Raw genomic sequence first — 12,451 nt, 5'->3', positions numbered from 1 at the left:
ATTGATCAGCCCCTATGACATACGGACATCACTAGTCTACGACTGAAAGAAGAGACTGCCATGACATCTTTGACAGATGCCGATCGCAATGCTCATGATGATAGTTTTATGGCCCATCTCTATGGGATGATGGATTTGCAGCTGAGGATAGGGGGTCGGCCGGCTACATCTGAGGAGAGGACCTTATTGGAGCAGCGACACCTGCTCAATACTCATGCCCAACAACTGGTTGAGATAGGTGATGGCTACAGACTCCCCGATGATGAGGATATCAACACACCTGAGCACTCTGAGGCCGAGCCAAAGCAGTTCGATGATGAGGACGAGGAAGAAGCACAGGATGAAGAGTGGAGAACCTCAGAGGACGAGGACGCGGTTTGATCAGGGAGTTTCCTTGCACCCTACTCATTTTTATTGTTTTGTCAATTTGTACATGCACTGAGGACAATGCATGATCTAAGTGTAGGGTGGGTACTTGTAGAAATTACTTGTAATTGCTTGTTTTTATTGTTTTAGTAAGTGTCATTTTCGTTAGATAATTGTTTTAGTCATTTGTTTTAAGAATTTGTGTTAGTGATTTGGTTTTAGTGATTTGATTTGTTATTTGTTGTAGTTAGAAAATCCAAAAAAAAAAAGATTTTCTTTTTAGGTAGTGTAGCAATTTCCCCTTGGTTTTCTTTGGGCCGCAGTTCTTTTTCAAGGGTTTTTAGTTGAACCGAGTATAGTTAGTTTTAATTTTTAGGAGTAGAAACCAATGGGCTATGCATTTAATTACAACAATATCTCTGAGTTTTGTTATGTCTTGAGAATAGTTAGTACTATGATTGTGACGCTTATGCTTGGTTTTTGACTCTAGTATAAGTACCTTAAATCATAGATTCTTAATTTTGCTTAACTGCTTTGACTGGAGTGTCGTGATGAAGCCAATCTTGAGTGAGTTATGTGCCATGTCTGTGTGAGGTTTTGTATATATTCTATGTATTGCATTTGATGTCTAGAACTTGCCCCGTGTGTATGCGAAGCGAAATAGTAGTATTGTTCAGTCTAGGAAGTGATATAGGCATTTCTTTATTAAGCCAGATATATAAAGTTTACCCACCTAAATGTTATGTATCGTAGTTAACCCCATTGAGCCGCTAATCCTATTTCTTTGGTAATCACATTACAAGTCGTACCCCTTTGTTTTAATAGACAATATAATTGAATCTTGTCACCTCTCATGAGCACTTATTGTGATGAATTATGAAAAAGTTAAAGTGTGGGGTGGTGGGTTGGCTTTTGAGTGGAACAACTGAAATAAGGAGAAAGGTGCATTGTTTTGAAAAAAAAAGTTTTCAATAAAAGCCACTTGAAGAAAAAAAAAAGAGTGAAAAAAAATGATAATAGTGTATTGTATGAAAAACAAGTCTTGATGATGGTGGCTAGTAATATACTTGTGCTTAAAAAAATACGGGGTAATATAAATTGAAGTGAAGGTGGAATGTTTGGTTTGACATAAGTATGGGCTGTGTATTAAAGTATATGTATTAAAGTGCTTAAGGGAGGTGTAGTTGCTCATATCTAAATGTATCCTACCCGACCCGAATCCTACATTACAACCAATGAAAGTTCTACTTGATCTTAGACTGAATGAACTCGATTAGAAGAGTATTATACTACATGCAAGCCTATGGTGCATCATTTGTGCCATATGAATGTTATTTCTGAGAGCGAAAGTATTTTGTCTATCTTGAGTTCCTATGTTCTAAAAATTCATTGTGTGTGGAACTAAGCTCTTTGATTGAGTGAGGGCACGTGATTTATAAAGAAAAGGTAATGTCGTTGACCTCCATGTTAGAGTAAGTAAGTGAATTGTGAATAAGGCATGGTATTTGTGAGTCAAATCTTGAGGCGAGGATATCACACCTTTGTGCTTAAACTATTTTAAAGATTCTTGGTATAATGAGTTAAGGGAATTGCTTAATAGGTTATGTCTATAAATGTAGTTTGATTGATCGAGGACGAGAAATGTTTAAGTGTGGGGTATTGATGTGTGGCTATAATTCATGGTTTAGCACATTATTCGCCTTGCATTTTATACGCTTTAATGATAAATTATACTTTATTTGCTCGTAATAAAGTCCAATTTATGTGTAGGTGAATTGGAGATGAAAGTAGAGCAAAAGGGATACTTAAAAGTCGAAAGCGTGCTCGAGAGCATTTCAAAAGGAGAAGCTGGCAAAGCCAGGCCTACATTAGGCGGTATACCTAGCGAAGCCAGGCCTAGAGCAGGCCTTATACCTAGCGACGCCAGGCTTGTAGCTGGCGAGGTGGGGCAGAAGGCGAGCTTGACCAGGCCTTATACCTGGCGACGCCAGGCCTGGGGCGAGGACCACCAGGCATTAGACCCCGCGAGGCCAGGTCTGGGTGTGCACAGTCCGAGTTTTGAAGACTTATTTCATCTTCGGGTTTGACTAGGACTTTGCTTACACATTTAGGTCTTTTCCTACACATATAAATAGACCTAAAAATGCCACTTTTGGTGGACTTTTGCAACCGGAGGCAAGAATAGCTTGTGGAATCACCTGTTAGGAGTTAGAATCATCGATTTCTACATCCTTTCATCTTTACTTTGTAATTGAATTATGCAAAATATTTTGGATATTGTTACTATGAGTATGAGTAGCTAAACTCCTAATCTAGGGTTTTGATGGAACCTATTGAAGGATGATTTTCTTGTTACGTTAATATAAATTTGCCATAGTATTTTCTCTATTTGTTCAACTATATTATTCATGTGGTTGATTGAAGGGCCCTCAATTAGCTGTGCCTATTTAGATATTATGTAATATTTAGTTAATAAACATTCAAAGTGTTATTTAAATATTTCTGAAGATTGATTGCGTGAATTTGTGCGAGTCAAGCAGCTGTGGTTGATAGGTTAATTCCCTGTGGGATTCGACTCCGGACTTATTAGCCGGGATATATTTGCGACGACTGCTTGTCATTTTTATAATGCATAGTTGGGCGTGATCAAATTTTAATGTAAAAGTGTGAGATAGTGACCAGAAGATAATATAACTAGTCACAAATTAATTATAATTAAATCTATTTTGTAGTTATTAAGGGAAATTTTTAAGTCGTGAACTAAGATGTCTCCTGTGAAGTTCTCAACCAATATACAATCTTTATGTCTCGAGTTTGCGCTTCGAGAATCGAATCCTTTTCGTGAGGAGCCCTAACTACTCTATAGAAGATTTTTTATAGCGTGAATCCAGATTAGTCGGGTCAGACATTTCCGGACACCGAATACTTAATGTTCCTATCTTCTGCACCCTTTTCTACAATTAACAGCAGAGTCAGATTGACATTTCTAGCGTGATTTAATGACTATTGTCTATTGAGTTATTCTTACATGCCTTCTTCTGAAAAGAACAAGGTCAAAATGATGTTAAGGAGAATAATTAGGTTGGATTTAAATAATAAACTCATGAGAATTGTTAATTAATTAGTTTGAAGATGTTATTTAACACTTAAATCATATTCAAGTCAACATTCAAACTTGGAATACTGCTTGAAAAAGAATTGTCCGTCGTCTTTCTCTGAGCTATTCCCTTACCAACTTTTACAATTAAATCATTTTAATAAAACTAATGGAAGTAATGATCAGCACCAAAGAAGAGTTGTTAGTTACATGAAAATAGATTGATTAATCTTTTGGAGTCGATCAAATTACATTGAACTTGAGACATTTTTACAAAATGCAAATTTTAAATCAATAAAGGATAAGAGAGATATGTGTTTAACTATAGGAGAGCATGTCATTAGGTAAAACAAACCTTTTAAATAAGTATAATACATAATTTTATTTTATTTTAAAACATACTACAAAAAAGTGTGACGTAAAATGGAATTATTAAAGAAGAGAAATATCGAGGAAATTATTTAAAAATGGGTTATAATTAAACACATATATAATTGAGATATGTGTTTAAACCTAGCCCAAGAGTCACCAAATGCGGTGACTTCTTACAAATATTCTCTTTGCTTGGAACCCAAGAATCCAATTGAACATTTTCAAAAAAATTTATTTAACAGAAAACCCCCTAAAATGGGTGTGGTTTTTATTAGCTGGTGTTCCTTTTTGCTCCAACTCAAATCTTTCATGTTTATGTTAGATTTAATTGAAAATGTCATGCAACTTGTATGTTATGCATGATAATTGAACACAGCTACATGGAATAGAATAGGGTGGCTGATGTGCTAGCAAAGGAAGGAGCAAAAACTAATTTTTTGAGAAGAAAAACAATGTTTAAAGTTCCTCCGGTGTTTGTAAATAAAACTTTTTGTGCAGACATCTTAGAAATTGTAGTACCTAAAACTATTTTGGATTGTAATAGTGATAGTTCAAAATAATTTATGTCGGAGAAAACCAGTACCCCTCTAACAATCACAACTCTGTTTACTAATTATTAATATATGCTAATCTCTTTCACCCAAAAAAAAAAAAGACTTGTTTTTGGATTTTTAATATGAAATGTATTTGTGTTTTGATGTTATTCATTTATATGATATACTAGTTTTGGTTACACACATTGCGCATGTTCATGGTCTTAATGAGTAATGTTTTTAAGAAATTACATAAATATTCTATTAAAATACTTTTGCTTATTTCTTTTCTTATGAAGAAGGTGTGTGTATACATATACACACAACAGTTTTGAAGTCGTCCGTATCTTACCAATTTACGAATTTACCTTTTTATTTTTTTGTAGTATATAGCATTAAATTACTGGTATTAGAGCCAGTAAAATAATATATATTATTTTATCGTTTTTGATACCAGTAATTTTTATGCAAGCTATATATATATATATATATATATATAGGATTAATCCAATATATACTTATGTTATATGTTATTTTTGAAAAAAACTTATAATGGTAATGAATTAATGTCAACATGTAGACAAATTAAATTAGGGATAGCAGAAAGAGTATTCCTCCAGTTTGGTGTGAGTTACTTTGTTCTATGATGTTCCAGCAAGCAATGCGAGGCATACTTCCTGCATTCCATTGGGATATTTGTTTGAAAAGGATATCTTCTTTTGCTTTTCTTATGCTCCGCCAAAGAGCATGTATTTGGCTATAATTTCGTATTTTTAGTGCATTACTTACCATATATTTAAGTGTTTTAATACTAAGCTATATTATATTTGTGTTTAATTGAGTTTATTTTATGTATAGGTACGTTAAAGACGAAATTGGGAGCAAAGTAGAGATTTTATGTGTATTTTATGCATTACAAGAATGACTTGAGATTATTTGATGATGAAAAATATTATGATATCATGATTAGGTGATGATTGAAGACAAAATTATTTAAATGATCCAAGTGAGAAATTGAAGTGACAACAATTGGAAAGCAAATGAAAAGAATTGTAAAAGTTAGGCATAAATCAAATTGAAAACGAAGCAAAGGCAGCAGGCGAGGCGAGCAAATTTCCTTGCGTTTGAGCGCGCGATGCGCGGGTTGACGCGAGGTGCTTCGCGCGTTTCGCGTGGTGATGCATGGTCCGAGTTTTAAGTCTATTTTATCTCCTTTTTGATTTTAGACTTGATTATAAATAGTCATTAAATATCATTTTTGGGGTGAGACCTAGGGAGACCGACTTTGGACATACTTTAGACGAAGGGAGAGCACAGAGCTGCCGTAGAGGCCGGAATTCATCAGATTTCATATTTTTTCCATCAAACTTAATAATCTTTACTTTTTCTTGATGATTTATTATTTTTCTACCATATCTATGTGGAGCTAAACTTCACGTTCTTGGGTTGTGGTTGTCATGAATATTGAAGTTTATTAATTATATTACCGTTAATTCGAGTTATCATCTTTGGTTGTTTCTGTAATTCTGTGTATAATTGCTTAATTGTTTGGCCAGCAGTTGAGTTCTATTTACTGTCTATGCTATGCTTGGGAAAGTCGTGCTTAGATTGGAGTAGAATTGGAGAGAGCTTGTTTCTGAACCCGTGGCTCGGGGAAAGATTTCGCGGTTAGGATAGGAATATACCTAACAGTCTTGCTTAGTTGAATACCGTATTATATTTTATTTCATGATAGATTGAAGACCATAGAAATATAGGGTTGATATATTATGGATAGACGAATAGTATTGTGAGAACATGCTATTTATATAAAACGATCCGGTCAACTAGCAATCATAGATAATTTGGATTAACAGGTGTTATTACGAACTCAATAGGATTGATAAACCGAACACAACCCTAGAATCTATATCTCCCTTGGTTACGTGTTTAAATTTCGCAATAGTAGTTGTAATAGAAAAGTTAAACTTTTGATCATCTTGGACAGTAAATTAATTTTAGTTTGCGTAGTTAACGATTAATCTAAGTCTCTGTGGGTTCGACATTCGACTTTCGAGTCACTTTATTACTTGACGGCCACGTATACTTGCGTGTACTTGGGGAACCAACAAGTTTTTGGCGCCGCTGCCGGGGACTTAGCTATTTATTGTTTATCTAAGTTAAGCTTTTAATTGATTTTTGTTCAAGTTTTTAATTTTCTTATTTAGTTAGTATTATTTTCTTTTACTTACTTTCACATTGCATCTTGGAATGTAAATTGTTCGAATGATGGTTATTCTTATTTTGATGATCCATGTCCATATTGTGGAGGACCCCAATGGTGAAAAAATTATCAGAATATTCCCGGGAGCGAGTTGTGCGCACAATCTCAATCCTTTGAGTGGAATATTTATAATATGTGTGGTGGTCAAGATGGCCATTGTGATGATTGTCCTAATTCTTTTCATCCTTCTCTGAGCCCTTATTATGATCTTGCTAACAGTGTTTGTGAGTTTGATAGGGACAATGAAGTGCAAGATATGGAACGTGATGCATATATTAGGGATATTCTGAGGCAAGTAGCAGAGCAACATGATGAACTCAAAAAAGATATTAAAAGAATGAGGGTGACAATCACAAGAATAAAGGCCAATATGGAAGATTTGAATGAAGAGAGAGAGAGTACCAGCAAGAGAAAAATTTGAAAAAAGAGGAGATTATGAGTCAAACTTGGCTGGTGGAATAAACTGAAAGATTGAAAATATACGAGGCTCAACGTGTGAAAATTACAGATAGGATAAAAGACTTAATAGAAGGAAGAGCTGAACGGGGACAAGAGATCAAAAAATTTGGCATTGCTATTCACGACTTGGGAGCTCAATTGATTGCAAAGGTTGATGCGTCTAACGCCCAACAAAATAATAATCAGTTGTGTGAAGTTGAAAAGGAGCTTATACGCCAAATTGAGGAGCTAAAAGTAGAGAGTCAATCATTAGAGCATATGTATGTTGATGATGCCCATGTTGAGAAAAGTACACTAGAGTCATGCGAGGAAGTAGATAATATTATATTTGAATATTCTAGTGCATGTTAATATGAGGATGTAAAGAGTAATACAATTCTAGAGTTAGGGCGTATTACTCCTCATTCCATACATTTTTCAACATTATGTTTGTATAATGACATGAAAATCGAGTCATCTGAGCCTTTAGAGGAGCCAATGGATGAGGAACGGGGTGCTTACATTCTTGAATTCGTTATGCCAAAAAGCAAAAATTACATTCCTCATCTAAAGGTCAAGAGGTGTAGAGCGAAAATTTTATTGCTTGGCCTGATTTTCTTTGTAGCCCCACCGAAGGAGCATAGCCACAGACTGGATGCCCTATTGGGGGCTCAATTCATAAGTTCGAGATGGAGACAAAAAGTGCTACAAGTCGTGCCGTTACGTTAAATCAGGCGCTTGTTGGGAGGCAACCCAACTTTACTGCTTTCTTTTATTTTTATTTTTATTTTTATCTTATTATTGTTGTAGTATCTGTTTTTATTTTGTAGGATTATAAGCATAGGAGGCAAAGCCATTGGAAGAGTGCAAAAGCGAGCTAGATAGTGAGAACTAAGTATGGAGTGACCACACAAACGACCATGCCTAGGAAAAGTCTGAGTACCCGTGAGCCGCTATTACTTAGGCCTTTGGCCTTTCCGGGAGTTTTTTGTCCACCCTCGTTATTATTTTGCTTTATTTGTGCATTGGAGACACTGCACTCCTTTAAGTATGATGTGGGAGAATTCCTCTAGATAATTAGTAGTAGTATGTTAGTAAAAATGTTAACTTCTTATTTTGATTTTAGCTTCTTATTTTTGTTTTCGTAGTTATGTAGTATTTAGTAGCTTTATTTTATTTTATTTTATTTAAATGCGGAAAATAAGAAAAATCGAAAAAAAAGGTAGAAAAATTAGACTTTTCCCGACGATGGATCTCCTAGACAGTTTTCTTGAGGGATTAAAGTCTAAACAGAAATCCAAAAATATGTCTTTTAGTTTCTTTTAGGTAGTAATAATCCCATGTAGTTTTTCTTTGTGCCTCGGTTCTTTTTCATGGGATGTAGTTTGAACCGGGTAGTAGTTTTTCCTTTTATTTTTTTATTTTTAGAGTAGATTAGAAATTAGGGAATAAATGGAGGAAGAAAGATGAGATTCCTAGGCGCCCTTGACTTGTTTGATAGTAGCATATTTAGGCTTTGGCATGCGTAGTATCTTCCCTATGTGCTAAAAGTGCTTATGATACCTTGGTTATTTGGATAGCATATTTTGTGACGCCTATGTATTATTTTCTTGACTTATGTTCACTTTGCGCTTAATGCTTAACATCTCATGGCTCCGTGAATACTTGCATTAATTTGAGAGTCGGAATGAGACCGTCCTTAGTGAGTCATGTGCCATGTGTGGTGAGGTTTTTGTGTAGTCTATGTATTGTACTTGTGTCTAGAACTTTTCCGGCATGTGAATTGAAGCAAAATTTGAGGTGATGCTCGGTAAGAAAAATAATTTTAGGCTTTCTTTGATGTTTTCGAGTGTTATCGCTATCACAAACAAAATTTATCCCTAGTTAACCCTTTTAAGCCTATAGACTTTTTTTGGCACCCATATTACAAGCCTATACCCTTTTTATTCTTAATTGACGTTGTTTTGATCCTTTTACCTCTTAAAGCACTTTAATTTGAGATGAGCGCTAAAAGGAGTAAGAAGAGACTAAGTGTGGGGTGACTTTTGAGTGGAACCAATGAAAAGAAAAAAGGTGCACTTGTTTTGTAAAAGAATACACCACTAGTGGAAATTGCAAAAGAAAAAAAAGAAAAAACAATTTAGATGAATAAATTGATATTTTTTTCTTGCTAGTGGGAATGAATTAAAGTAGTGCTTAAAGAAAGAGGGAACATTATTAGGGATGATTTTAGTTGTGAAATTAAAATTGCGATTGAAGAATTTGCGCTTATAGTTGATTATGTGATGTGTTAAAGTGCTTAAGAGGGTTAGCCAATATTCCTAATTATATCCTTTGTCATGACCCAAACCGCAGGGCCGCGACGGGCACCCGATGCCTAACTCAACCGAGTACCAACGTAACGTATCATTCTTATCATACTATCATGGTTAAATGAACCGGAAAGGCCGTCATGAGATAACTAGAATTAAATATAAGAGAATACTCGACATGAGATGACCCAACATGATATATAAGCTTATGCATGCGACATACGGGCCTATAAGGCCGACAAGGCCATACAAATATCCATATACATGACATCTGTCTACAAGCCTCTAAGAGTACATAAACATCATAAAGGTCGGGACATGGTCCCACCATACCAATTAATACATGTCCAAACCATACTGACCAAATAAGTAACTTCGGAGCAAGTGAAGTGCACCAACACCTTCCGCTGAGCTGATAGCCTACTAGGAGGACTCTCAACCTGTCTATCGGGACCTGCGGGCATAAAATGCAGCATCCCCAGGCAAAAGGGACGTCGGTACAAATAAAGTACCGAGTATTTAAGGCATGACAGTAGTATATAAAAGACATGAAAGAAACATGGAGTAAAGAACTCAACCTGTAATTCTGAATAATTCTGTGAATCATGAAAAATTCTTAATGTCATGCATGTGCATATAAATGTCATACCATGCATAGGTATATGCGAACATAATATCATCTCAGTCACTGTGGGCGAAATCATCAACGTATACTAGTTGATCAGGTGGTGGTGCATATATATCGCCGTAACCTTTTCCCATATCCCACATATATATATATATATATATATATATATTTTACCATATCTCATATACATATAATATACGTGTATATAACGCCATCTGGTCATGGGTCAATGTACATATATAAATGAATGAAATGCATAAGAAGTACGTTCGTAAGATCCTTCGATATGTCATAAAATCAATATGCCTTCGATTAATATCATGAAATAAACTTTATCAACTTACGTATTTTCTGAGACTCATGAACAGATGATAGAATAATAGGACACATGGGGAATCAAGAACATAGGCACTTCTAGTACTTCTATGAATAGAGTCATTTATGAAAGTTGTGCATTTGCTCGTTTCGTTTGTATCGTATGGATCATGCCAAAAAGAAATAAGGGATAGCCTTAACATACCTTTGCAATCTTCTCTCCAATCGTCAACCAAGCTCAATATGATCTTCTTACGCCTACAATGAGTAACCCGACTTCGTCGTCATCATATAAGCATTGTAACTCTCATATTTAAAAATCAATATTCTACAAAAAAACGGAAAGCACCTCCCCTATTTTTACTACATCCCATAAGTCACTAAAAGTTACTAAATAGCCCAAACAATAATAATATAATTCACAATAAGCTCTCTAATTACTTCAACAACTATTTTGAGCGGCAAGCTCGATTTATAATTTACGAAAATATAATTTAATCCAATTCCTTTTCCATGAATCTGCCTATAACTTCTATAACATCATACTTATGCTTACCATATCATTTTCATCCCAAAACATCATAAGAATAATTTTCAAAAATAGTCCACACGCCTAGCACCTTAACCTTTATTGTCAACCTCTTATTTTTCATGTTATCTTCTTCAATCCACTGAATTAGTACATAGATAAGCTTAACAACAGCAGCCACAACATAATCAAACTATTTATAATAATTTTCAGCCACAACCAACCATATATATAGCCTCAACACAGCCCACAAAAAAAAAAGATAACGATTCCTTATGTCATGTTAATTACTATCTTGAAGATTTTAACTCAAACAACACATGATTAACCTTAAGTACAATCAAGAACATGATTTACATACCTTATACAGTAGATACAACTTGAAATCCCTAGCTGGTGTAGCTCACAATAACCCTCAATCACACAACAACACTATAGGAGTTGTATTCTCTTCTTCAATCAATTTTTTGTTCAAATTAGTGTGTAAACACTTGTATTTCGCCTTGAGACTCTAATATATATGAAGGAGGGACTGATTATTAGCTTAATAATAAATAACAAAACAAAATCTGAGGTTACTTACCTTTGAAGAACCCTCCAAAACAGCCACAAGACGAAGAACTACGATCTAGCAAGCACTACGGGATTTCTAGCATTGGATTCATGTTTTCATCTTAGGTTCTCATCCTAGAATCATGGAGGAACCATTGGAGAGCATTTAGGAGGATTTAGGAACTGTTTTGGACCAGAAAAATGAGTTAAAACGACGGAGAATTGACTTTAATACAATCTGAAAATTTTCACGACTTTGTGGGTCCCATGGTGTTGCTTGCGCAGTCTCGCGAAAATACGAATATCTCTCTACTCCGATATCGTATCGATGAACGGTTAAATGCGTTAGAAACTAGACTCAAAGACCTTCAATTTGGTATATAATATATCCCAAAAAAGAAATCATAAAGCTTACTAAATGTATTTCTCAAAAAGCTTTATTACAAAGAAAATCCTTAGTCGATTTTTCCGCAACTTAAATTCGATTTTTCCCAAACTTTATATTTCATATCCAAACATCATATATAGTTATATCATGACTTTAAACTCATTTAAATCATGATTATCAAGTCTCATATTTATCTTAACTTACTTAAGATTTCGAATCTTTCTTATCCTTGTAGAAGAATTTCGTCCTTTTTGAGCTTACATTAGATAATCCTATAATGACAGTGACGTCTGAAGTACGGGGTGTAAAACATATCCCCTTAGAAATATTTGTCCCCGAATGATAACTCGTAAAGGCTTGCGAAAATGGGACGTAACATCATTAAATCACTTTATATACTTTCAAAGAGGATCTCATTTTCAAGCTTACATCAATTGACTTACGACGTACTTTCACGTACAAAAATATGGGGTGTAACATCCTTCCCGTCCCTTAGCCCACATTACAACTACAAAAAAGTTCTAATTGATTTTAGATCGAGTGAGCCTACATTAATAGAGATTTAAATTAAGGGCAAGCCTATGGCGCCAATTGCATGCATGTGACGTCTTTTGTGAGAGTGAGAGATTTTTTTGATATATATGAGTCCTTAAAATAT

At 34.8% G+C, this 12,451-nt stretch overlaps 1 long non-coding RNA gene across 1 annotated transcript; it reads right to left on the bottom strand.

Moving 5' to 3' along the window:
* Positions 1-9,559: 9,559 nt before the first annotated feature.
* On the bottom strand, positions 9,560-11,587 carry LOC138891849 (uncharacterized). Its single transcript, XR_011408186.1, has 3 exons — positions 11,437-11,587; positions 10,530-10,582; positions 9,560-9,835 (listed from the first exon to the last, which is right to left on the bottom strand). It is a non-coding gene; the product is annotated as an uncharacterized lncRNA (long non-coding RNA).
* Positions 11,588-12,451: the final 864 nt, after the last annotated feature.

Source organism: Nicotiana tomentosiformis, chromosome 5 (genome assembly GCF_000390325.3).
Source record: "Nicotiana tomentosiformis chromosome 5, ASM39032v3, whole genome shotgun sequence".
In the NCBI taxonomy this organism is placed as follows: domain Eukaryota; kingdom Viridiplantae; phylum Streptophyta; class Magnoliopsida; order Solanales; family Solanaceae; genus Nicotiana; species Nicotiana tomentosiformis.
Note: the sequence above shows the minus strand (reverse complement) of the source record. Positions and strands in the feature narration are given on the sequence as shown.